This window comes from Vespa crabro, chromosome 16, assembly GCF_910589235.1.
Source record: "Vespa crabro chromosome 16, iyVesCrab1.2, whole genome shotgun sequence".
Classification (NCBI taxonomy): domain Eukaryota; kingdom Metazoa; phylum Arthropoda; class Insecta; order Hymenoptera; family Vespidae; genus Vespa; species Vespa crabro.
The window spans coordinates 2,050,742-2,076,564 of record NC_060970.1 but is presented as its reverse complement, the minus strand read 5'-3'; the positions used below and the strand labels follow the sequence as shown (position 1 = coordinate 2,076,564).

Below are 25,823 nucleotides of genomic sequence, written 5' to 3'. Positions count from 1 at the left end.
AGATAACTTGCCTACAATCCTCCTTACTATTCTGCTCCTAAGCCTCCAAGTTATACTTTCGTTAGAGGTGCGTACGACTCGCACGAGCGAAAGATAACTTCCTACAATCCTCCTTAAGACCTCCAAGTTATACTTTCGTTAGAGTCTTGTACGACTCGCACGAACGAAAGATAACTTCATACATTCTCCTTACTATTCTGCTCCTAAACCTCCAAGTTATACTTTCGTTAGAGGTGCGAATGACTCTCATGAGCGGAAGATAACTTCCTACAATCCTCCTTACTATTCTGCCCCAAAACCTCCAAGTTATACTTTCGTTAGAGGTGCGTACGACTCGCACGAGCGAAAGATAACTTGCCTCCAATCCTCCTTAAGACCTCCAAGTTATACTTTCGTTAGAGGTGCGTACAACTCGCACGAGCGAAAGATAACTTCCTACAATTCTCCTTACTATTCTGCCCCTAAGCCTCCAAGTTATACTTTTGTTAGAGGTGCGTACGACTCGCACGAGCGAAAGATAACTTCCTACAATTCTGCTTACTATTCTGCCCCAAAACCTCCAAGTTATACTTTCGTTAGAGGTGAGTACGACTCGGACGAGCGGATGATAACTTCCCCCAAACCTCCTTAAAACCTCCGAGTTATACTTTCGTTAGAGGTGCGTACGACTCGCACGAGCGAAAGATAATTTGCCTTCAAACCTCCTGAAGACCTCCAAGTTATACTTTCGTTAGAGGTGCGTAACACTCGCACGAGCGGAAGATAACTTCCTACAATCCTCCTTACTATTCTGCCCCAAAACCTCCAAGTAATACTTTCGTTAGAGGTGCGAATTACTCTCATGAGCGGAAGATAACTTCCTACAATCCTCCTTACTATTCTGCCCCAAAACCTCCAAGTTATACTTTCGTTAGAGGTGCGTACAACTCGCACGAGCGAAAGATAACTTCCCCCAAACCTTCTTAAAACCTCCGAGTTTTACTTTCGTTAGAGGTGTGTATGACTCGCACGAGCGGAAGATAACTTCCTACAATCCTCGTTACTATACTGCCCCAAAACCTCCAAGTTATACTTTCGTTAGAGGTGCGTACGACTCGCACGAGCGAAAGATAACTTGCCTCCAATACTCCTTAAGACCTCCAAGTTATACTTTCGTTAGAGGTGTGTATGACTCGCACGAGCGGAAGATAACTTCCTACAATCCTCCTTAATATTCTGCCCCAAAACCTCCAAGATATACTTTCGTTAGAGGTGCGTACGACTCGCAAGAGCGAAAGATAACTTGCCTCCAATCCTCCTTAAGACCTCCAAGTTATACTTTCGTTAGAGTCTTGTATGACTCGCACGATCGGAAGATAACTTCCTACTATTCTCCTTACTATTCTGCCACTAAGCCTCCAAGTTATACTTTCGTTAGAGGTGCGTACGACACGCACGAGCGGAAGATAACTTCCCCCAAACTTCCTTAAAACCTCCGAGTTATACTTTCGTTAGAGGTGTGTATGATTCGCATGAGCGGAAGATAACTTCCAACAATCCTCCTTACTAGTCTGCCCCTAAGCCTCCAAGTTATACTTTCGTTAGAGGTGCGTACGACTCGCACGAGCGGAAGATAACTTCCTACAAACCTCCTTACTATTCTACCCCTAAGCCTCCAACTTATACTTTCGTTAGAGGTGCGAATGACTCTCATGAGCGGAAGATAACCTCCTACAATCCTCCTTACTATTCTGCCCCAAAACCTCCAAGTTATACTTTCGTTAGAGGTGCGTACGACTCGCACGAGCGAAAGATAACTTGCCTACAATCCTCCTTACTATTCAGCCTCTAAACCTCCAAGTTATACTTTTGTTAGAGGTGCGTACGACTCGCACGAACGAAAGATAACTTCATACAATTCTCCTTACTATTCTGCCCCTTAGCCTCCAAGTTATACTTTCGTTAGAGGTGCGTACGACTCGCACGAACGAAAGATAACTTCATACAATTCTCCTTACTATTCTGCTCCTAAGCCTCCAAGTTATACTTTCGTTAGAGGTGCGTACGACTCGCACGAGCGAAAGATATCTTCCTACAATCCTCCTTAAGACTTCCAAGTTATACTTTCGTTAGAGTCTTGTATGACTCGCACGATCGGAAGATAACTTCCTACAATCCTCCTTACTATTCAGCCTCTAAACCTCCAAGTTATACTTTCGTTAGAGGTGCGAATGACTCTCATGAGCGGAAGATAACTTCCTACAATCCTCCTTACTATTCTGCCCCAAAACCTCCAAGTTATACTTTCGTTAGAGGTGCGTACGACTCGCACGAGCGAAAGATAACTTGCCTCCAATCCTCCTTAAGACCTCCAAGTTATACTTTCGTTAGAGGTGCGTACAACTCGCACGAGCGAAAGATAACTTCCTACAATTCTCCTTACTATTCTGCCCCAAAACCTCCAAGTTATACTTTCGTTAGAGGTGAGTACGACTCGGACGAGCGGATGATAACTTCCCCCAAACCTCCTTAAAACCTCCGAGTTATACTTTCGTTAGAGGTGCGTACGACTCGCACGAGCGAAAGATAATTTGCCTTCAAACCTCCTGAAGACCTCCAAGTTATACTTTCGTTAGAGGTGCGTAACACTCGCACGAGCGGAAGATAACTTCCTACAATCCTCCTTACTATTCTGCCCCAAAACCTCCAAGTAAAACTTTCGTTAGAGGTGCGAATTACTCTCATGAGCGGAAGATAACTTCCTACAATCCTCCTTACTATACTGCCCCAAAACCTCCAAGTAATACTTTCGTTAGAGGTGCGAATGACTCTCATGATCGGAAGGTAACTTCCTACAATCCTCCTTACTATTCTGCCCCAAAACCTCCAAGTTATACTTTCGTTAGAGGTGCGTACGACTCGCACGAGCGAAAGATAACTTGCCTCCAATCCTCCTTAAGACCTCCAAGTTATACTTTCGTTAGAGGTGTGTATGACTCGCACGAGCGGAAGATAACTTCCTACAATCCTCCTTACTATTCAGCCTCTAAAACTCCAAGTAATACTTTCGTTAGAGGTGCGTACGACTCGCACGAACGAAAGATAACATCCTACAATTCTCCTTACTATTCTGCCCCTAAGCCTCCAAGTTATACTTTCGTTAGAGGTGCGTACGACTCGCACGAGCGGAAGATAACTTCCTACAATACTCTTTACTATTCTGCCCCAAAACCTTCAAGTTATACTTTCGTTAGAGGTGCGTACGACTCGCACGAGCGAAAGATAACTTGCCTCCAATCCTCCTTACTAGTCTGTCTCTATTACTCCAAGTTATACTTTCGTTAGAGGTGCGAATGACTCTCATGATCGGAAGATAACTTCCTACAATCCTCCTTACTATTCTGCCCCAAAACCTCCAAGTTATACTTTCGTTAGAGGTGCGTACGACTCGCACGAGCGAAAGATAACTTGCCTCCAATCCTCCTTAAGACCTCCAAGTTATACTTTCGTTAGAGGTGTGAATGACTCGCACGAGCGGAAGATAACTTCCTACAATCCTCCTTACTATTCAGCCTCTAAAACTCGAAGTTATACTTTCGTTAGAGGTGCGTACGACTCGCACGAACGAAAGATAACATCCTACAATTCTCCTTACTATTCTGCCCCTAAGCCTCCAAGTTATACTTTCGTTAGAGGTGCGTACGACTCGCACGAGCGGAAGATAACTTCCTACAATACTCTTTACTATTCTGCCCCAAAACCTCCAAGTTATACTTTCGTTAGAGGTGCGTACGACTCGCACGAGCGAAAGATAACTTGCCTCCAATCCTCCTTACTAGTCTGTCTCTATTACTCCAAGTTATACTTTCGTTAGAGGTGCGTACAACTCGCACGAGCGAAAGATAACTTCCTACAATTCTCCTTACTATTCAGCCCCAAAACCTCCGAGTTATACTTTCGTTAGAGGTGTGTATGATTCGCATGAGCGGAAGATAACTTCCAACAATCCTCCTTACTATTCTGCCCCAAAACCTCCAAGTTATACTTTCGTTAGAGGTGCGTACGACTCGCACGAGCGAAAGATAACTTGCCTCCAATCCTCCTTAAGACCTCCAAGTTATACTTTCGTTAGAGGTGCGTACAACTCGCACGAGCGAAAGATAACTTCCTACAATTCTCCTTACTATTCTGCCCCAAAACCTCCAAGTTATACTTTCGTTAGAGGTGAGTACGACTCGGACGAACGGATGATAACTTCCCCCAAACCTCCTTAAAACCTCCGAGTTATACTTTCGTTAGAGGTGCGTACGACTCGCACGAGCGAAAGATAATTTGCCTTCAAACCTCCTGAAGACCTCCAAGTTATACTTTCGTTAGAGGTGCGTAACACTCGCACGAGCGGAAGATAACTTCCTACAATCCTCCTTACTATTCTGCCCCAAAACCTCCAAGTAATACTTTCGTTAGAGGTGCGAATTACTCTCATGAGCGGAAGATAACTTCCTACAATCCTCCTTACTATACTGCCCCAAAACCTCCAAGTAATACTTTCGTTAGAGGTGCGAATGACTCTCATGATCGGAAGATAACTTCCTACAATCCTCCTTACTATTCTGCCCCAAAACCTCCAAGTTATACTTTCGTTAGAGGTGCGTACGACTCGCACGAGCGAAAGATAACTTGCCTCCAATCCTCCTTAAGACCTCCAAGTTATACTTTCGTTAGAGGTGTGAATGACTCGCACGAGCGGAAGATAACTTCCTACAATCCTCCTTACTATTCAGCCTCTAAAACTCCAAGTTATACTTTCGTTAGAGGTGCGTACGACTCGCACGAACGAAAGATAACATCCTACAATTCTCCTTACTATTCTGCCCCTAAGCCTCCAAGTTATACTTTCGTTAGAGGTGCGTACGACTCGCACGAGCGGAAGATAACTTCCTACAATCCTCCTTACTATTCAGCCTCTAAACCTCCAAGTTATACTTTCGTTAGAGGTGCGTACGACTCGCACGAACGAAAGATAACTTCCTACAATCCTCCTTACTATTTAGCCTCTAAAACTCCAAGTTATACTTTCGTTAGAGGTGCGTACGACTCGCACGAGCGGAAGATAACTTCCTACAATCCTCCTTACTAGTCTGTCTCTATTCCTCCAAGTTATACCTTCGTTAGAGGTGTGTATGACTCGCACGAGCGGAAGATAACTTCCTACAATTCTCCTTACTATTCTGCCACTAAGCCTCCAAGTTATACTTTCGTTAGAGGTGCGTACGACTCGCACGAGCGGAAGATAACTTCCAACAATCCTCCTTACTAGTCTGTCTCTATTCCTCCAAGTTATACTTTCGTTAGAGGTGCGTACGACTCGCACGAGCGGAAGATAACTTCCCCCAAACCTCCTTAAAACCTCCGAGTTATACTTTCGTTAGAGGTGTGTATGACTCGCACGAGCGGAAGATAACTTCCTACAATCCTCCTTACTATTTAGCCTCTAAAACTCCAAGTTATACTTTCGTTAGAGGTGCGTACGACTCGCACGAGCGGAAGATAACTTCCTACAATCCTCCTTACTAGTCTGTCTCTATTCCTCCAAGTTATACTTTCGTTAGAGGTGCGTACGACTCGCACGAGCGGAAGATAACTTCCCCCAAACCTCCTTAAAACCTCCGAGTTATACTTTCGTTAGAGGTGTGTATGATTCGCATGAGCGGAAGATAACTTCCTACAATTCTCCTTACTATTCTACCCCTAAGCCTCCAAGTTATACTTTCGTTAGATGTGCGAATGACTCTCATGAGCGCAAGATAACCTCCTACAATCCTCCTTACTATTCTGCCCCAAAACTTCCAAGTTATACTTTCGTTAGAGGTGCGTACGACTCACACGAGCGAAAGATAACTTGCCTCCAATCCTCCTTAAGACCTCCAAGTTATACTTTCGTTAGAGGTGTGTATGATTCGCATGAGCGGAAGATAACTTCCTACAATTCTCCTTACTATTCTACCCCTAAGCCTCCAAGTTATACTTTCGTTAGAGGTGCGTACGACTCGCACGAGCGAAAGATAACTTCCTACAATCCTCCTTAAGACCTCCAAGTTATACTTTCGTTAGAGTCTTGTATGACTCGCACGATCGGAAGATAACTTCCTATAATCCTCCTTACTATTCAGCCTCTAAACCTCCAAGTTATACTTTCGTTAGAGGTGTGTATGACTCGCATGAGCGGAAGATAACTTCCTACAATTCGCCTTACTATTCTGCCCCTAAGCCTCCATGTTATACTTTCGTTAGAGGTACGTACGACTCGCACGAGCGAAAGATAACTTGCCTCCAATCCTCCTTATTATTCTGCCCCAAAACCTCCAAGTTATACTTTCGGTAGAGGTGAGTACGACTCGCACGAGCGGATGATAACTTCCCCCAAACCTCCTTAAAACCTCCGAGTTATATTTTCGTTAGAGGTGCGTACGACTCGCACGAGCGAAAGATAATTTGCCTTCAAACCTCCTTAAGACCTCCAAGTTATACTTTCGTTAGAGGTGTGTATGAGTCCCACGAGCGGAAGATAACTTCCTACAACCTCCTTACTATTCTGCCCCAAAACCTCCAAGTTATACTTTTGTTAGAGGTGCGTACGACTCGCACGAGCGAAAGATAACTTCCTACAATTCTGCTTACTATTCTGCCCCAAAACCTCCAAGATATACTTTCGTTAGAGGTGCGTACGACTCGCAAGAGCGGAAGATAACTTGCCTCCAATCCTCCTTAAGACCTCTAAGTTATACTTTCGTTAGAGTCTTGTATGACTCGCACGATCGGAAGATAACTTCCTATAATCCTCCTTACTATTCAGCCTCTAAACCTCCAAGTTATACTTTCGTTAGAGGTGTGTATGACTCGCACGAGCGAAAGATAACTTGTCTCCAATCCTCCTTAAGACCTCCAAGTTATACTTTCGTTAGAGGTGTGTATGACTCGCACGAGCGGAAGATAACTTCCTACAATCCTCCTTACTATTCAGCCTCTAAACCTCCAAGTTATACTTTCGTTAGAGGTGCGTACGACTCGCACGAACGAAAGATAACTTCCTACAATTCTCCTTACTATTCTGCCCCTAAGCCTCCAAGTTATACTTTCGTTAGAGGTGCGTACGACTCGCACGAGCGAAAGATAACTTCCCTCCAATCCTCCTTAAGAACTCCAAGTTATACTTTCGTTATAGGTGTGTATGATTCGCATGAGCGGAAGATAACTTCCTACAATTCTCCTTACTATTCTACCCCTAAGCCTCCAAGTTATACTTTCGTTAGAGGTGCGAATGACTCTCATGAGCGGAAGGTAACCTCCTACAATCCTCCTTACTATTCTGCCCCAAAACCTCCAAGTTATACTTTCGTTAGAGGTGCGTACGACTCGCACGAGCGAAAGATAACTTCCTACAATCCTCCTTACTAGTCTGTCTCTATTCCTCCAAGTTATACTTTCGTTAGAGGTGTGTATGACTCGCACGAGCGGAAGATAACTTCCTACAATCCTCCTTAATATTCTGCCCCAAAACCTCCAAGATATACTTTCGTTAGAGGTGCGTACGACTCGCACGAGCGGAAGATAACTTCCCCCAAACCTTCTTAAAACCTCCGAGTTATACTTTCGTTAGAGGTGTGTATGACTCGCACGAGCGGAAGATAACTTCCTACAATCCTCGTTACTATACTGCCCCAAAACCTCCAAGTTATACTTTCGTTAGAGGTGCGTACGACTCGCACGAGCGAAAGATAACTTGCCTCCAATCCTCCTTAAGACCTCCAAGTTATACTTTCGTTAGAGGTGTGTATGACTCGCACGAGCGGAAGATATCTTCCTACAATCCTCCTTACTATTCTGCCTCAAATCCTCCAAGTTATACTTTTGTTAGAGGTGCGTACGACTCGCACGAGTGGAAGATAACTTCCTACAATCCTCATTACTATTCAGCCTCTAAACCTCCAAGTTATACTTTTGTTAGAGGTGCGTACGACTCGCACGAACGAAAGATAACTTCCTAAAATTCTCCTTACTATTCTGCCCCTAAGCCTCCAAGTTATACTTTCGTTAGAGGTGCGTACGACTCGCACGAGCGAAAGATAACTTCCCTCCAATCCTCCTTAAGAACTCCAAGTTATACTTTCGTTAGAGGTGTGTATGATTCGCATGAGCGGAAGATAACTTCCTACAATTCTCCTTACTATTCTACCCCTAAGCCTCCAAGTTATACTTTCGTTAGATGTGCGAATGACTCTCATGAGCGTAAGATAACCTCCTACAATCCTCCTTACTATTCTGCCCCAAAACCTCCAAGTTATACTTTCGTTAGAGGTGCGTACGACTCGCACGAGCGAAAGATAACTTGCCTCCAATCCTCCTTAAGACCTCCAAGTTATACTTTCGTTAGAGGTGTGTATGACTCGCACGAGCGGAAGATAACTTGCCTCCAATCCTCCTTAAGACCTCCAAGTTATACTTTCGTTAGAGTCTTGTATGACTCGCACGATCGGAAGATAACTTCCTACAATCCTCCTTACTATTCTGCCTCAAATCCTCCAAGTTATACTTTCGTTAGATGTGCGTATGACTTTTACGAGCAGAAGATCATTTCCCTCCAAACCTCCTTTAAATCTCGAAGTTATACTTTCGTTAGAGGTTCGTATGGCTTTCACGAGTTAATCTTCATCCTTTCTCCTGATGTCCTCACGTATGCCGAGAACGCGTCGCGCCGATAGGAATTGTCATTTGTGCCGGCTTCTTGCGACGTTACACGATACCCATATGTACTTCACCGATGTCATCGAGATCTATGACAACAAGGTTGGGAGCATGGGGATCAATGGGCCTTACCGACTCATCGCGATTACGTCTAACAGGAAGCCTGTATCAATTGGTTATTTACCACCCCATGACACTTGAACACTCAGATATTTGAGGATCGAAGCGGAATTTTTCAGGGATCACAAAACAAGGTAAATGCATCCATTAATTTCTCTAGTGCCGTGTCTCGAGCCATTCTATGTGTCGTGTATACTAAAACCGAGCCAATTGCACATTACAGATAAGGGCCAAGAAAATACTAATCTCGCGGCAGTACGAAGCACCTTGAAAAATTTCTTTGCAATATTTTTTTTGGGCCCGTAACAAAAGCTCTTAAAATTCACAAAGTAGGATTTTAGGAAATATCAGTTTTGTACAGTTATCAACTTCACACATGTGAATATTATCTCTTATTTAGAAGTCATTTTGATAAATTTTTGTTGCTATCACTTAATCCTAACATAGTTTATTTTCCGTCAATATGTGGAGAAAACAGAATGAATATATTTATGTATTTATATATTATAAAGAAAATTTTCTATGGCTCCGTCCATTCTTATTTTTTTAGACAAAAATCTGTTAATCAACCAATGAAGTGAACTTCGAACTTTTACTTTATTAATTATTGTGTTTTTCGTAAAGTTCGTGTCGACTTTTGGGAGTCACGAATTTTTCGTACGACCCAATATATTAAATAAATGTTAGTGTTAAACAAATGTGACAATTTGACAGGCATCATTTCAGTTTTTTGATCTGCTTACTCTTCGCTTTAATATCAATCTGTTTATAGATTCCTGGAGAAAGTAAAGGCTTCAAGGGAGAAACACAAGTGGAGAGCTGTCGTTTTCCATTCAAGATTTAATTTTGAGGTGAAATACATTCTTAATCAGTGACGTCATCAATAAAAGGATAAGCATTTCGAGAAATATCGAAACTTCGAGAAGGAGTTCTAAGATAGTTGCGTCCTTCGAAATATCATTCTTACAGAGAGAATAGAAACAGTCTCAATCCCGAGTGGAGTTTTGCGCTAACTAAAAACGAGGCAAGTTATTAGATTGTAATAGACGGGCCGAAAGAAACAGGATTTTTAACTTTGTTTTTTTTTTGTTCGAGACATGATCCGTGACGTAATGTATCAAAATTTAAAAACTTTTGGTAAAAATCTGTGAAGAAAATATTTTTGAAAGCATCACTTCATATTGAAGTATATAAGAAAAGATTACAAAATATTCTTTTGCCATTAGAACCTATTTTAATTAGATGGAATACGTAAATTGAAACTGCACTATTTTATATCGAACATTTTGATAAAATAAGAAATATAAGTAATATGCAATCATTTGGTAAGAAAAACTTTTTTGTATATACATACGTACTTATTATATTTTTTATGTTAATAGTAGTTGAACATTTTAATATAATAAATGTTACAGTAATTAAGATTGCAAAGGATATGGTCTAATAAGAAAAACTCGCACAAGATTTAATCTTTATGAAAACTTATTTTAGCTTTTTACCGACCACAATGGAAAAGTTAGAAACAATAAGTTTACCGCCAACCAATTCAACAGAAGTATATTTAAATTGTATTAATCGTCTGTACAATATACCTGGTAATTGTGGAGAAAAAATCAAAAAGAAAGCAAGGGGAATCAAATGCATTTAACTCAGTGCCATGATTGAGAAACACTAAGGCCATCAAATATATCTATCCGAAGAAGAATTAATGAATAAATAAAAGATAAAAAAATTACTCCTTTTATAAGACATAATCCGCATGTCCAATCATTCTAATAGTCCACAAGATACAAAAAATATAATAAAAAGAATGGACAGTAACATTGTTATGTCGGCGTCAATTGATCTCTGAAAATGCTATAATTGTTAAAATATAATAAAAAAAAAAAAAAGAAATAAAAATAAAATTACAACTTCTTCAATTGAATGTACAATTTTTGTTAGTTACTATTTTATCCTTCTTATTCTGTTTTTTCTTTAATCTTCTTTTAAATTAGACATAATAATAAAAATATCCTGATGTAATATTATAATCATTTTCATCGAGTATTTTTCCCTATTATCTTTTTCTTGTATTTTATTCCTTTTTTTTTTTGGAATCAAATAAGGTAAAAAAAAATTACGATCGTTTCTATCGAACGTATAATTTTTTTTGCATTATTATTAAATTCTTTAATTATCTTATATCGGTAATTTTAAATGCAGTATCGATGATAACTAAAGAATAATGAACTATTAGATAAATAAGAAAGAAAAGAAAAATTGGCTGGGAATTATTTGGAGGCCATGTTTCAGTGAATCTCATTACATGTTCCGTCAAATTCAATGTTTTACAGTATCGCCAAAATCATGTTTCTAGAAAAAAAAAAAGAAATAATAATAATAATAATAATGATGATGATGATGATGATGATGATGATGATGATGATGATGATGATGATAATGATAATGAAAATAAAATAAAAATCTGTCTCTGATCTATATATTTGTCTATCTGTCTTTTACTCTCTCTTTCTATCTATCTAAATAATTGTCTCTCTCTCTCTCTATATATACATATCTGTCGTTACCATTCATCGAATAGTCTCGTTAATGATTTAAAATTCATAAGTTTCGGCATATTATCAAAACGTTTCTAGAATTAGAATGTCGATTAACTTCTTTTCATTCCTTTCTTTTCCTTTCCTTCTTTTTTTGTTTTTTTGTTTTTTTTTTGTTTTTTTTTTGGTAAACGAATTTACCATCGCGAACATTGTTACTGCTTTTTGTAAGACAATAATCGTGCATTAGTAATTTCAAAATACCTGGTTTACTTTTAACATTTTAATATTTCCTTCGAATATTCCAATATTCTAATATTCTACAAGTTTTATATTTTACTAATATATTTTTTAATTTTAATCGTTAACAAAAAATTTATTTTCTGATTTAATGACAGCACAAATAACTGTTAAAAAAAACTTTATCAAAAATTATCAATGTGAACGTACAATTATATATTTTATTTCATTTATTAATTAATTTATTTATTTCAGACCTAAATGAAAAATAAAATTAATTTTTAATTATAATAAAATTTCTTACTAATTGATTAAACAGTTTTGTAATTTTTTCGAATCAATCATAATATGATTATGTGAACGTGCGTGCGTTTATGTGCCTGCATGTATTTTTGTCTATGACAAAAGATATATATATAATATATATATATATATATATATATATATATATATATATATATATATATATATATAATATCTCGGATTGATTATGTGAGATGATAAACGAAAATATTTTTCTCTGTAAACAAAGAAATAAATCTTTATTTGTTAATTAATACTTATTTGCTATTTACAGTCTTACCTGTGAACAAAGAAACGACAATTTACGTTTATTATTTACACTATTTAAATTTTATTTAATATATATTATCTTTTATAAATTTCTTTATATACTCTCGTGCTACTTCTCTCGTCTACGTTCTATTTCTTACTGCCAGTTTCTCTCCCCAAATCTTAACGGCTCGATTTGTAGGTAACAAAAGAATTTGTAGATAACAAAAACAAAGGAAGGGCGGGCCATGAGACGCGTGACAAATCTACCTGGAAAAAGTATACTTTCTTTACATATATATATATATAAAATATATATATATATATATATATATATATATATATATATATATATATATAAAATCTGTTCTCGTATTTTGCAAAATCTTCTCTATTTGACGATTCGGATTTCTTATCGCGATAGTCTCGTCTGTGATCTCTTGGCAATCGATCATCGTGTTACCGTCAACGTCAGAATCAGTAACCGAACTATCCTCTCGATCTAAATCATGTAATTCCAAGATATGTTCAAATCGATTATCGGGATTGTCGTTGCTGTTTTTGTATTCGCTGATCTCCTTTTTCTTATCGATCAAAATTGGATGATCGGACATCTTGGACTATAATTTCTTATTGTTGATACCGTCTTTAGTATCGGTAGTTTTTACTATTCGACGATTAACAGTCCATTCCTCTTTTTCTTCCTCCTCTTCCTGATCCTTCTGCTGCTTCTGTTCCTCTTACTCCAACGTCTTGATCTCGATGACTATTCAAGACCGTCTCTATGTTGTGCATTTCTCGAGGGATTGTGCTAATATTCTAGGGGTGAGGGTTGCCGAAGAGATAATGCCACGAGATAATATCAATAATATTCATTATTTATCTATGTCAACGGGTAGAAAATTTATTTCAACAATCTACTTTTTAAAGATTTTATTATTTTTCTATCGAAATAGATTACTCAGAATTCATTCTTATGAATTAATTGATCTTGCGTTCTTTATAAATTAATTCATTTTGTCGATAGGAAGAGTTAATATCGAATAAATCGAGGCGATAATATAAGTATATATAAATGTGCATATTGTAATTAAAGTGTACGATTAATATTACACTGATTCTTCATATGTCAAAAATGAAAGCATATCTGTTAGGAATTAAGTGTACAATTGTTGTATTGCATGTACAAACATGCGGTTTAATTTTGTAATCACCTAGTAGGATACAAGTATGTTATACGATACAATTACGCTGTTTCATTCTTTATTTTTGATAATAATTAAAAATATCATTCGTTAGAATAGGTATTATCGAGAAATAAATATTTCTTCTCCTTATTCTTCTTCTTCTTCTTCTTTTATCACGTTTTCGATTATGTTACATGGTTTTATTGCATTGGGGTCGATGACGTTGTTGAGAGGAATTTCGATTAAGAGTATCGCCTCGTGTAAAATTCATTATTTTATTTGTGGGTGATGGAATAATTTAAAGCCAACGAATAGAAAGAGAGAGAGAAGGAGAGTGAGAGAGAGAGAGTCATATCGCATACCATTTTGTAGAATGCTAAGTGCAATGTAAGTGGTACAGGATGCTATCAACTGACATTGAATCTTCCAGGAGGAAGATCCGATATTGTGAGAGTACGGTGTGTGCAAATTAATCAATCTCTATAAAGACAATGTTGTTATCAAACAGGTCGAAACGATCGTATTGAAATCAACGAACATTTGTGACACATATATATATACGTAAAAAAAATATATATATATTCAATTCATAGAGATCAATGATTTTTTCTCTATCGATTTTGAAAGATCCTTCTTTCTTCCCTTCGAATAGATGATCTGGAGGGGAGATGGGTGTTGTCTTTATCAATTATAATGAGATATTAGATATCGTAAAACTCTGAGATGTGAGCGTCGATTTGTTTAAGATCACGAGCGATTTTGCATTATATTTGTTACTTTTATATTTGTTACTTTTATATTTGTTACTGACTCGTTTATAAGATCGCGATGATTATTATTACCGTATATGGAAGTTATTAACTTGAACATTCATAAGAATTGTATATGTTAAAACTATACTTATTTTTTTATACTTCCTTTTAATACTTATTTTTAGGTGCTTTTCTTTTTTTTGTATGCATAATATTTTGTTTGTACATTTTTTTTATTACATATAAAATATATTTAGAACATATTAATATGTTGTACTATGTGTATTTTACATATTCTCAAAAAAATATTTGAATGGAAATATATATATATATATATATATATATATATATATATATATATATACTACGATAATTTTTTATATTATACTAAGTTACTATATTAACACATACTATATATATTTAATTATTTTTATATACCTATACATATATCTTAAAAGATCTGCATATATTCATGTTCTTTACTTTATATTAGATTCTCTCTTTTATGTATTCGTGCTGTGTGTGTGTGTGTGTGTGTGTGTGTATATATATATATATATATATATATATATATATATATATATATATATATATATTCCTATATATTTTTCATTTTAAATAATAAATATTTATTAAATTTATAAAAGTATAATATCGGAAAGGACGAAAAATTGACAAATTTAAAATGAAACTATTAAACGAAATGTATAACGAATTACTGAACGAAAAGCAGTTATAAATTTGAGAATATTAATAATATAAAGGGAATATATTATTGAAAATATAATTAATGAAAATTTACAATTGCAATTATTCTTTTGGAAATTTTTCGTAGTTCTATTGCCGATGCACGATTGAGACTACATATATAATGTATATATACCTGTATATATAGGTATATATGTGATGGGGAATACATCATAATTCGAACAAATAAAAATGAGAATTAATTGTAGCAGGTAACAGGTTTCCCTTATGAAAACCTCTTTATAAATGTAAACTGACCGTCAGTGGTAAACGCAACTTTTCCACGAGCAGATGTTGCATTTGAAAATAGATTAAGGGTCGGAATGTTTTGTTAGTTCATGTCCTTGAATCAGTATAAATCTGCTCTTGTAAATGGTTTTACTGGACGGGCAATAAACTGTCGTGATATTGTAAACTTGAGATAGAGAGAGATACAGGGGGGAGAGAGAGAAAGAGAGAGATGAGCGATATGGACAAATCTCATGTTAGCATTATCCGTTTAGAAAATACGTCAATGAGAGATTATGAAAAATTCAAATTGAAACATTGAACTTGTTCGTTAATTGTTCTTTAAGATTTGCAAAAAAGATAAATAAATAAAAATAAAGAAAGTTAAAAAAACGCGCACATGTGTAGAAATAAAATTCGAGCACGTGGGTAATCCAAGTGGGTCGGAATTACCTTTCGACAGGCACACACTTGCTTCTGGCCGGTTTCACATACTCTCTTCCCTCTCACTCATTCGTTATAATTCTTTCTTTCTCTCTCTCTCTCTCTCTTACTTCCTCCTTTTTACTCGCTATCTATTTCTTCTTCCCGTTCAATTCTTCGCTCTCTATAGAACCTGTACTTTCTATTCTTTCTTACTCCCTTCTACAAACCGTAAGCACACCCACAGCTCCACTACTATTTTGCCGTAGTTGATTCTTCGCATTGTTTATAAATTTATGAACGACTCATCTCGACGTCACGTATTTACTTTTTCCTTCTTAGCGCTATCTTCTCATTTATAATTTTACACTTCTATGTATATGATATTTATATTAATATATATTATATATATATATGTATGTATGTATGTATGCATGTATATAACTATCTAACTTTGATTTATCAGTTGCATATGTGTGTGTGAATATTTATATTGAAAAGCATCGTTCTGTTTGACTGATTGATATTCATTCACATCTTCATTACAATGTTTATAATATGAACTAATTTATTAATTTATTTATGACTTCTGATATCCATAATAATAGAACCATTATCGATAATTATACATAACATAAAAATGAAACTATTCTTGGTGAAAATATTTCCAATTTTTGTAGATTATTATATTTAAGTAAGAAAATTTAATTTGAGTATAATTAAAATAATTTTATGTATTTATATACATACATTTTTTATTTTTTATATAATATATTCTGCTTTTTTTTACAGAATACCAATGGTTCATAATATATGTAATTAACTGAAACTAATTTACTAATTATATCCTGAACATACATATTATTTATTCTTTTTAGTAAAGATCAATATACGAATTCGTTTCTATATCTGCGAAATTTCTTTCCCAGCCCTATTTTGTTATGAATTCCACTGTAGAGTAGTAGTAGTAGTAGTAGTAGTAGTAGTAGTAGTAGCAGTAATAGTAGTAGTAGTAGTAGTAGTTAATTGTCAATATATTTTAGTTCATTTTTAATTGTAAATTGTAAAGAAGAAAAGAAAAAAAAACGAAAAAGAAAGAACAAAATATTGCAAGATAAAGTAGCTGTGCGCAGATAGTGAAAGAACAACGATTCATTTTTCAAGCTATCTCTACAATAACATTATAATACAATAATAACATAAGCAGGTTTAATAGTACTTAGTCTATGAACAATAACTAACCTATTTCTAATTACATTTTCTAACGCATTATGAACCATTCTTTCGCTTTCATAATCCAATGCATTAAATTTAAAAAAAATAAAATTCATATAGAATACAGAATAAAATACGTGCTTAATTATATTTAGTCTCTTTACATATTGTTGCTACGACTAATATTAAAATCGATGGTTGCTTTAATCCACCAAATAATATTGCGCCTCTCTCGTCATTTTAAGTTTCATAACTTCTTGGAAATTTTGTAATGAATTTATTAGCATTAGCTTCTTTTGCCACTTTTAAGATCTGTAACATTAAATGATATACAATATATAATGAAATACTTTGAAAAAATATTAAAATTTTTATTCATATATTATTTTTTTTTTCACATATTATTATTTATCTTCTCGTTCGTCGCATCTTGTTTTCCATGACAATTATTCCCCATTATACTAGTCTCAAAAAGTACGAGTTCTTAATTTATATGCGCTAATGCAATACCTCTAAGATAGCTAGAATGAAGAGACCTAATGTCCCATTTATCAACAGATATGCTACCCTCATCAATATCATAAAGAAAGAATATCCAAATTAAAATTCTTCAAAATAACGTGATTCGATCCACTTGGATAGTTTAATTTCAAATTTTTAAATTCTATATTCCCTAACAGTTCTTTCTTGTCTTTCCTCCGACCACCATTGGCTACAAATAAAAAATATATTGAATGTAGTGATGAATTTACATAAAGGCGGTAGAAAATATCGCATCTAGTACCACAATACAGAGTCCTCGCACAACTAATTAAATTTATGTTATCTAATAAATTTAATCTCTTTTGATTAATAAATAAATTTTATATCTATCTATAATTTAATTTGATCAGAATATTTTTTGTAACATCATTTTTATTGCGTACGCTTGATTTAGTTTTTATCAATATTTTCATACTTACTGACAAAGAAATCAATAAATATCAAATATGTGAATATAGATATTTCAAAATGTCTTTTCATGAAAAATGCTGCTGGTCAATATCTCTTATTAAAACATTATTTTGTTTATTTGCTTCGCATGACATTTGTTTCACATTTATTTTGAATGTTTAATTGCACCTGTTGCTAATGTTCTTCAACCAACTTTATATGTTTGATAGAATCTTTTGTTTCTTGTACTCTTATTTAATAGATGAACTAATTGTGGCGTTGAAGTCTTTCTTGAATTGAACGACGACATTGCTCTTTCCTTTGGACGAATTACTTAGAAGGAATTCTCTGAAAAAAAGTCTTAAGATTTTGATATTTATTATCCTTAATGATGTTCAATATTAGCAATAATATACAAAGATGATTTGTAAAAAAAAGGAAAAAAAATAGTAACATCAAGTATAATTTTTTTTTCTAAAAGCTTATAATGATTTAAAGAAGAATAATTTCTTGAAGAATAATATCTTGCAGTTAAAATATTATTTTATGATATGTGTATATATATTGAGAATATGGTTATGCAAATGATTTTCTTGAATATTGGTATTAACTTAACATAATTATTACACATAACGAAAGTATATCACTATAACAAGCCATAGGATCAAACGTATCTATCAATCTATTTTTTAAACGAAGATTGATTATAATATTAAAGTAACTTAAGCTTATATGTCTAATAAGGACAGCGCTATTATTTCTTTATCAGTTTTCCATTTCCAGGACAGATTGTCAGATGGCATTGGAGAATTTAGGCGTAATTACACCAACCCACTATTAAAAAAATTTTCTTTTTCTTTTTTAAAGAAATATATAATCCCTATTTTTGTTTCTTTTTTCTCTATTTTCTATAAAAAATATGCTTATATAGAATAGTTTTATAATATATAACATTTATAAAATATAGTATTCATCACGGTATGCGAATAAATTAACAATAATGAAAGAATAATAAATCAATTTAGTTTTTTTTTTGCATACAGAGTAAAAGGAAGATTGTAGAATGCACCAAATAAAGCCTCCTTAATTTTAACATCTCCTTTTCTCGCCTATATTACTCGCCTAGTAAAAAGGAGTATTTTCATTCAACCATTCCCTCATATTCTACCTACTCAAACTCTCTCATTCTCTTTTTCTTTCTTTTTGTCTTTCTCTTTCTCTTATACGGCAAATAGGTACCATCATCCAAGTAAATAGGTCGTGCAGGGCTGGGGTGGCAATGACGTCAAGCCAACGTTAGCCAATGAATTGCCTCTTAGTCGAGTTTCTGGGGGTTGAAATGATCAGTGTCGAGTATGCCTCGAGGAATTGTGCAGATATTCCAAGAATGAGGGTTGCCATAGTATGCCTCCAGATAATATCGAAAGAATTATTGCTAGACTTCATGAGGCAGATACGTTCAGTAATTGAACAGCAGCGATGATAAGCGTCGAGAACCATGCTTGGACGACGAAGAAAGAATCGTGGTACAGATGACAGAGGCAGTGGAAAATGAAGTGATGTTCCGCGATCGAAGTACAAATGAAAGAGTTATATGCTATGCAGCAGCAACTTCTGGAGATGATGGAAAAAACTTGATATGGAACAGGTAGCCCAAAAAGCACCCTTAAAAAGCATGCCATTAAGGAGAGAGAACGTCAATGTCTTGATAAAAGAAATTAAAGACATACAAGATTGCCACTCTGAAATGACATTAGATTTAACTGAAGATTATTTATTGCATCGTGACTAACAGGAAGCGCCTGATAATGATATTACTCTATTACAGAGTACGTATCATTATCGGCGGATAACCTACTACGCAAGCTGAGAAGAATATGCTACACCGAGGATGTGTTCACGGCGCGAATGCATTTCGTAAGTGGAGAATGACGGAATCGTTTCCCTAATACCATTACCAGGAAGTCATCTTGGGGAACTAAGCCTCAATAAGGGAGAACTAGTGGTATACATCATCCATGGTCTATATGATAAACAACTTAGAATTTTATTGTTTCGCTCAATAAATATAGACATCACGCTTTTTAGTATTAAAAAAAAATGGAGTCATGTGATATGTATACGCCAGCGAGGACGATTACAGCGGGAGAACTAAAAGATTTCGTGGAAAAAATAGCTGAAAAGTACATTAAAAGTGTTTCAAAATGAAGATTAAAGTTATCAATATCAACATCAGCATCAGCAGCAAAAACAACAATAATGTCAATGGATCAAAGGACCTACCGATGAGTTAGTAGAGAGAGAAAGACAGAGAAACGGAGATACAGAGGTGCAGTGAGACGATAGGACAAAGAGAGGAATGGAGAGAAACAAGCAGCAGAATGATTAGGAAGAGAAGGAAGAGGAATGGACTACTAATCGATGAACAGCTAAAACTACTGATATTAAGGACGCTATATATTTGCACGTATATTATACGACGATGAGAAATCGTAGTCCGAGATGTCCGATCATTGATGGTCGATGAAAGAAAGGAGATCAGCGAACGTATCTTGGAATTAGACGATTTAGATCGAGAGAATAGTGTTAGTTAGGGTTAGTGATTCGGATATCAATGATAACAAGATGATCAATTGCCAAGACACTCACAGACAAAACTATCGCAAGGAGAAGTTCGAATCGTCAAATAGAGAATTGCAAAATACGAGAACGACTTATACGGTGAAAGATGAATTGATTCTGTTAGAAAAAGCTATGGATTTATTGCATAGACATAGTTATATTGAATATGAACGTAAACATGAATGTAACCAAACAGACAAGTCCTACGACAGATGCTGAAGTCATCACAGATAAGATCGTTGATCAGGCAAGGCAAACTGAGGAATCATTTGGTCATCAAAGTTCGAACGAAGAACAGAATGATGAAGTTGACGGTGATGTTTCGAAGTTACCAGAGAAATTATCTATGAACGAGAAACCATACAAGGAATCGGATAATTTACATCTTCATGTATTTTTGAGTAGAAAAGTACAAGAATCGAAGAAGAGAAACAACAACAGTTTGAATATTATGTAAAGAAAAGAAAAAGAACATGAAGAATTGCTAAGTATATAATATAAAATAAATATTATTGTAACTTGGAGTACGATGAATGTATGTGAAGGAATAAGTGAGATAGATAATAAGCTATTACAAAGTGCAAAGTAAAATGTAAAACAACATGTCGGCAAAGTGTAGCCAATTGATGGCAGGTAATTTTAAGGAAAAATAAAAAGACGATACGACGTTAGACGAGCATGAAAAAAAGAATATTTAAGGACGAATGTACGTGCAGAATGGCCGAGTGTATGTTTGAAGGTTCTAGCGTTACGTAGTTGAGTGTGTCGAAAACGAAGTAATCATAAGGTATAGGTAAAATAGATAATTAGGACAAAGAGCAATAGGAATTACCGAATTCGTATATACGAATGTGACTGAGAATGAGAACAACGGAAGGATTATCTTGAATAGATGAAATCAGGAATAATGATGAAAGCCCAGTGAATCAGCAGAGAGTAACGAGAATAGTAGCACAGAAAACTAAGTATGAATGAATTCTCAAAGGATTCAGCTATCTAGGACTGGTATTCAAAATTTTGGTATTTCTTAAAATACTTATCCTTTCCTGGTAATGTTACTGATTGGCAACATGGTTCACATTTAAAATTAACTTTCAAATGGGTAACGACAGCTCACGGATTGTTCCTGTCTTGAAGCCTGTTCTGCCTGGAAATGGTTATTTATTGAAAAAAAAATTTGACAATGAGGTGATCCAGAAGGAAGTAAGTCGTAAGATGGTAATGATGGTTATCGAAGTATTACACTTAATTAACAATAAAAATTTTTAATGTAACTATTAAAAAGATTATATAATTTTCATTTTACTTTCTGAATAACAAAGATTTAGAAAATACGTATAAAATTATTATTATTTAACCTCCGATTATAATTTGATAGAAGTAATGCTATTCGCGTGTAATGCGCGCAATATTTGTATGTCTCGTAGTATATTTAACAAAACTCTAATAGAATTCGAAAAATTCAGACTGTAAGATTCTATTTTTACTGTAAATTTCGATTTCGTAAGCTTCGAGGATCGGATGTAGATTTTTTACATTGTGCTATTTCGAGCGACAGCGGTCAACTTCTTAGTTTAAGAAAGCGGCGAATATAGACTGATTTTGAGCGTTTCTGTTCTCTCATGCAGAAAAGTTCGAAGTAACGTCACTGCGCACGCGCATCGTGGCGTATGTGATCTGAATGCGCGCGACTTTGTATGCACGTTTGCTGGCTAAGGATAATAGGGTATTTCTTCAGATCGAAAGTGATGCCGTGGTGATGGTGTAAATGTCCAGAAACTGTTTGGCTCATAGATGTGAACTTGGTCGTTAGTCCCTCATACAAAACCTCATAATGATCGTAGTTGCAGCTTGCATCGAGATGCATTGTCTAGTAGATGTTGCCCTCTTTGTCCGTGATACAAATTCTTTCTGTGAATGTTCATACCGTTCCTCTTTGCAAAATCATGTTATTTTCCTTAATCTTTACAGTGCCTATTACAGTGACTATTTACAGTGACTATTACAGTGATATTCTCTGAAGTTTAGCTTTATTGATGTCTGTTCACATCGTCCCTAGTTCCATACAGATCAGCGTATTGAGTTCCGGAGTAGCATAGATCGATCATGACGCTTCGATATTTGGTGATGTTAACTCATAATCTGGATATCTGCTATTATCGGAAAATATTATCGGAAGCATTCCGATGTGGAATGCGGCGCTTTACATAATTCGAAGATTATATTCATTAGAAATATTTTCTTTCCATTATGTAGGGTTGATACGTGTGATGTCATCCCGCAATGCTATATGAAGCTGCCCCAAGTCCTACCGACCGATATGCCTTTTCTCCGTCATAGGGAAAGTTCTGGGAAGGCTGCTGAAGCTACATCTCACCGATACCTCCCTTGCGCCGGGAAAACTATCGGACGAACAGTTTGGATTTATCCAGGGACGTTCCATAGAAGACACAATCGTAAAGATGCGTCGAATCATTTTTGCCGCCTCACGGAGATATGTGATCGCGTTGTTATTTGACATCTCGGGAGTCTTCGACAACGTTTGGTGGCCTCTAGTTTTCAAAGCACTCCAAGATCGGGACTGCCCGAGAAATGTCTTTAACGTGATGATAAGCTACTTCGCGGACCGTAAGGTCAAAATTGCCCTGGGAGAGCATGAGGTTTCAAAGCAGGCCTCGAGAGGATGCCCACAAGGATCGGTCCTCGACCAATGGAATCTCATGTTCGACTAGTTCTTCAAGATACTGGAGGAATCCTCGGAAGTCAACGCGATCGCGTACGCGGAAGACCTCTACTCGTTATCGTAGAAGGTGACTCCAGGAAAGAACTCGAGAAGAAAGGAAATCGCGTGGTAAACAGCATCACCGGATAGTGCACGTACTCGTTATCGTAGAAGGTGACTTCAGGAAAGAACTCGAGAAGAAAGGAAATTGCGTGGTAAACAGCATCACCGGATAGTGCACGTACTCGTTATCGTAGAAGGTGACTCCAGGAAAGAACTCGAGAAGAAAGGAAATCGCGTGGTAAACAGCATCACCGGATAGTGCACGTACTCGTTATCGTAGAAGGTGACTCCAGGAAAGAACTCGAGAAGAAAGGAAATCGCGTGGTAAACAGCATCACCGGATAGTGCACGTCGGCGAAATTGCCAATCTCCGAGCGTAAAACGGAAGTGATCGTCCTTAAAAGCGACTGGGTGAAAAGGAAACTCATCGGTAGAAGGGTAGGACAACGTCCAGGTAGGAAGCGGAAAACGGCGAAAAACACCGACCTAGCGAGTAGGTCTCCCACCATAAAGATAGAAAACAATAACATTAAATTTAGGAATTCCGTTAGATACCTGGGGGTATACTTCGATAAAGGGCTGGGGGTCACGACACAGTGCCGTTACCTTAACGACAAGGTCGGGCCACTGTTCGCAAAGTTAGGTAGGTTAGTAGCTAGGGAATGGGGACTCCGTCACTGCGCCCTCCGGGCGATATATCGCGGCGTGTTTACCCGCGGTCATGTATGCGGCAGCAGGATGATCCGATCTCTGCACGGAAGGGGATCTTAAGGGGCTAAACGCGATCCAACGATCGGCCCTCATCTCAGTCATATCCGCGTATCGTACAACCGCCACGGAATCCCTATGCGTCGTAGCAGGGGAGCCCCCGATTGATCTCCGGCTATTGAAAGGTAGAAGATTATACGATATTAGAAAAAATAGGAGCGCTGAGGCAGCGACGCGGGAACTGGAAGGCACGAAAATTAAGCGCACGATAATAAGGCAGGTCGATGAGGAAATCCTTAGGAATTGGTAGACCAGATGGGAGAATTCTTCCAAGGGAAGGACAACATACGCGTTTTTCCCGGACATCAAGAACAGGATGGGTGCCCGTTTCGTCTCTTCTAACCACTTCATTTCGCAGTTTCTTACAGAACACGGAGCTTTCAAGGCCAAGCTGACGTCGCTGAATATCATTACGGAAGGAGCATACGAGTGTGGCAAAGAGGACACGGTTTCGCATCACATCGTTGATTGTCCGATTTTCGACCAGAGAATGGCTCTGGAAGAAATTCTCCATAAATTAATTATCTTATCATTAAGGATTATTAGTTCATGAATCCTGTTCAGCTGGAATTATCGGAGTTCTGGTGATAGGGGTGGATGCCTGTAATCTTCTCAGGTTAACCCACCCTCGAACAGGATAGGATCGAAGATGCTCGTACGCATCTTCCTATTTTTTTTTCCCACCATCAAACTCTCTCCCCTAAATTTGCTATCCAACTTTTCTCATCCCATTCTACGGAACGAGTGTCAAGGATCATGGCACTGTAAGTGGGCTTCACCGTGGTTCCCCGTGGGCACGGACGGCATCAGCGTGGTGACTCGTTGCTGCGAGGATGTTGGTCGTGGTTAAACCGCTCTCCCTGCCCCACCGGCAGGAGTTTTGGGTTTTTCCGAGTCCGGTCTCTTGCTGTGGTGGTTGCTGTCTGTAGGTAGCTCCGTAGCGTATGCCGTAATGGGTGAGGTAGCATAGGTGCAGGCACCCTTCGGATGTCCACCTTTACAATATACTATATGAAGCTGCCCAACTCCACACGAAATTGATACACGTGCATTTCTTCGTATTCGGCTATCTGCAACAGTTGTTTAAATATTTAGAGTATGCATAGAAGCGTTGCTATCTTCTGTATCCAGTATGTTGGTAATATTCATACACGCTGCCCTAGAGTCATAGTCTAGCAGAGCAGAGCAGCTTTTGATCGTACATAAGAAAATCATTAATACATCTATGAATTGCATTGTTCCTCTCAAACAAATTGTTTTCTTTACATTATAATCTTCGATACTTTTAGCTTATTGATATTGACTATTTTTACTCGTCCACTGGCTTGCAGCCTAATATTATTATGGTATAGCAATTCTAAAATCTTATGAGAGTCAGTATATTGATTTCCAAATTTAGTGGCTGGTTCATTTAGCAAAAAGACTTCATATTCTTACTTTAATGTTTTTGGATTTATTTTTCTCGATTTTTTCGATATTTTTTTTGCCCTTAAAACATTTTGTCGTGTTATCTCTTGAGTTCGATTTATCCTATTAATTAGCTTAGTTTATTAGCTAAGAATTAAGATTAAACATACTTGGAATATTTTCCATGTCATCGTCTAATGGCGGATTAGATGCCGGCATCCGAGTCACCCTACCGAATACGAATTCATAGGATGTAAATCGTGTTCCCTCATGAACACTCGTGTCGTACAAGAGCATCGCAGTGTTTAGCCATTCGTCCCAATCCTTTTCCCTGGTAGTAAATTGTTTCAGATATTCTACTAATACTTGATGCGACAACTCGATAGCAGAGACCCATTAGATTGAGGAAAGAACGCCATTTCTTATACTGTCTGATTTTTAATTTGCGTGATATCGCTTTTATTAAAAAATTCCAATAATTAGCGGCCTGATCCGATAAATGGAGCGTAGTGTTTCGAATTTACATATTCAATTTGCTATCATAGCATTTTCTATGTCAATAAAAGTAGTGTTTATGATA

General features: G+C 36.7%; 1 long non-coding RNA gene across 1 annotated transcript; it reads right to left on the bottom strand.

The window, feature by feature from the left end:
- Positions 1–21,532: 21,532 nt before the first annotated feature.
- On the bottom strand, positions 21,533–25,472 carry LOC124429924. The gene is made up of 2 exons (XR_006943611.1): positions 25,414–25,472; positions 21,533–24,906 (listed from the first exon to the last, which is right to left on the bottom strand). It is a non-coding gene; the product is annotated as an uncharacterized LOC124429924 (long non-coding RNA).
- Positions 25,473–25,823: the final 351 nt, after the last annotated feature.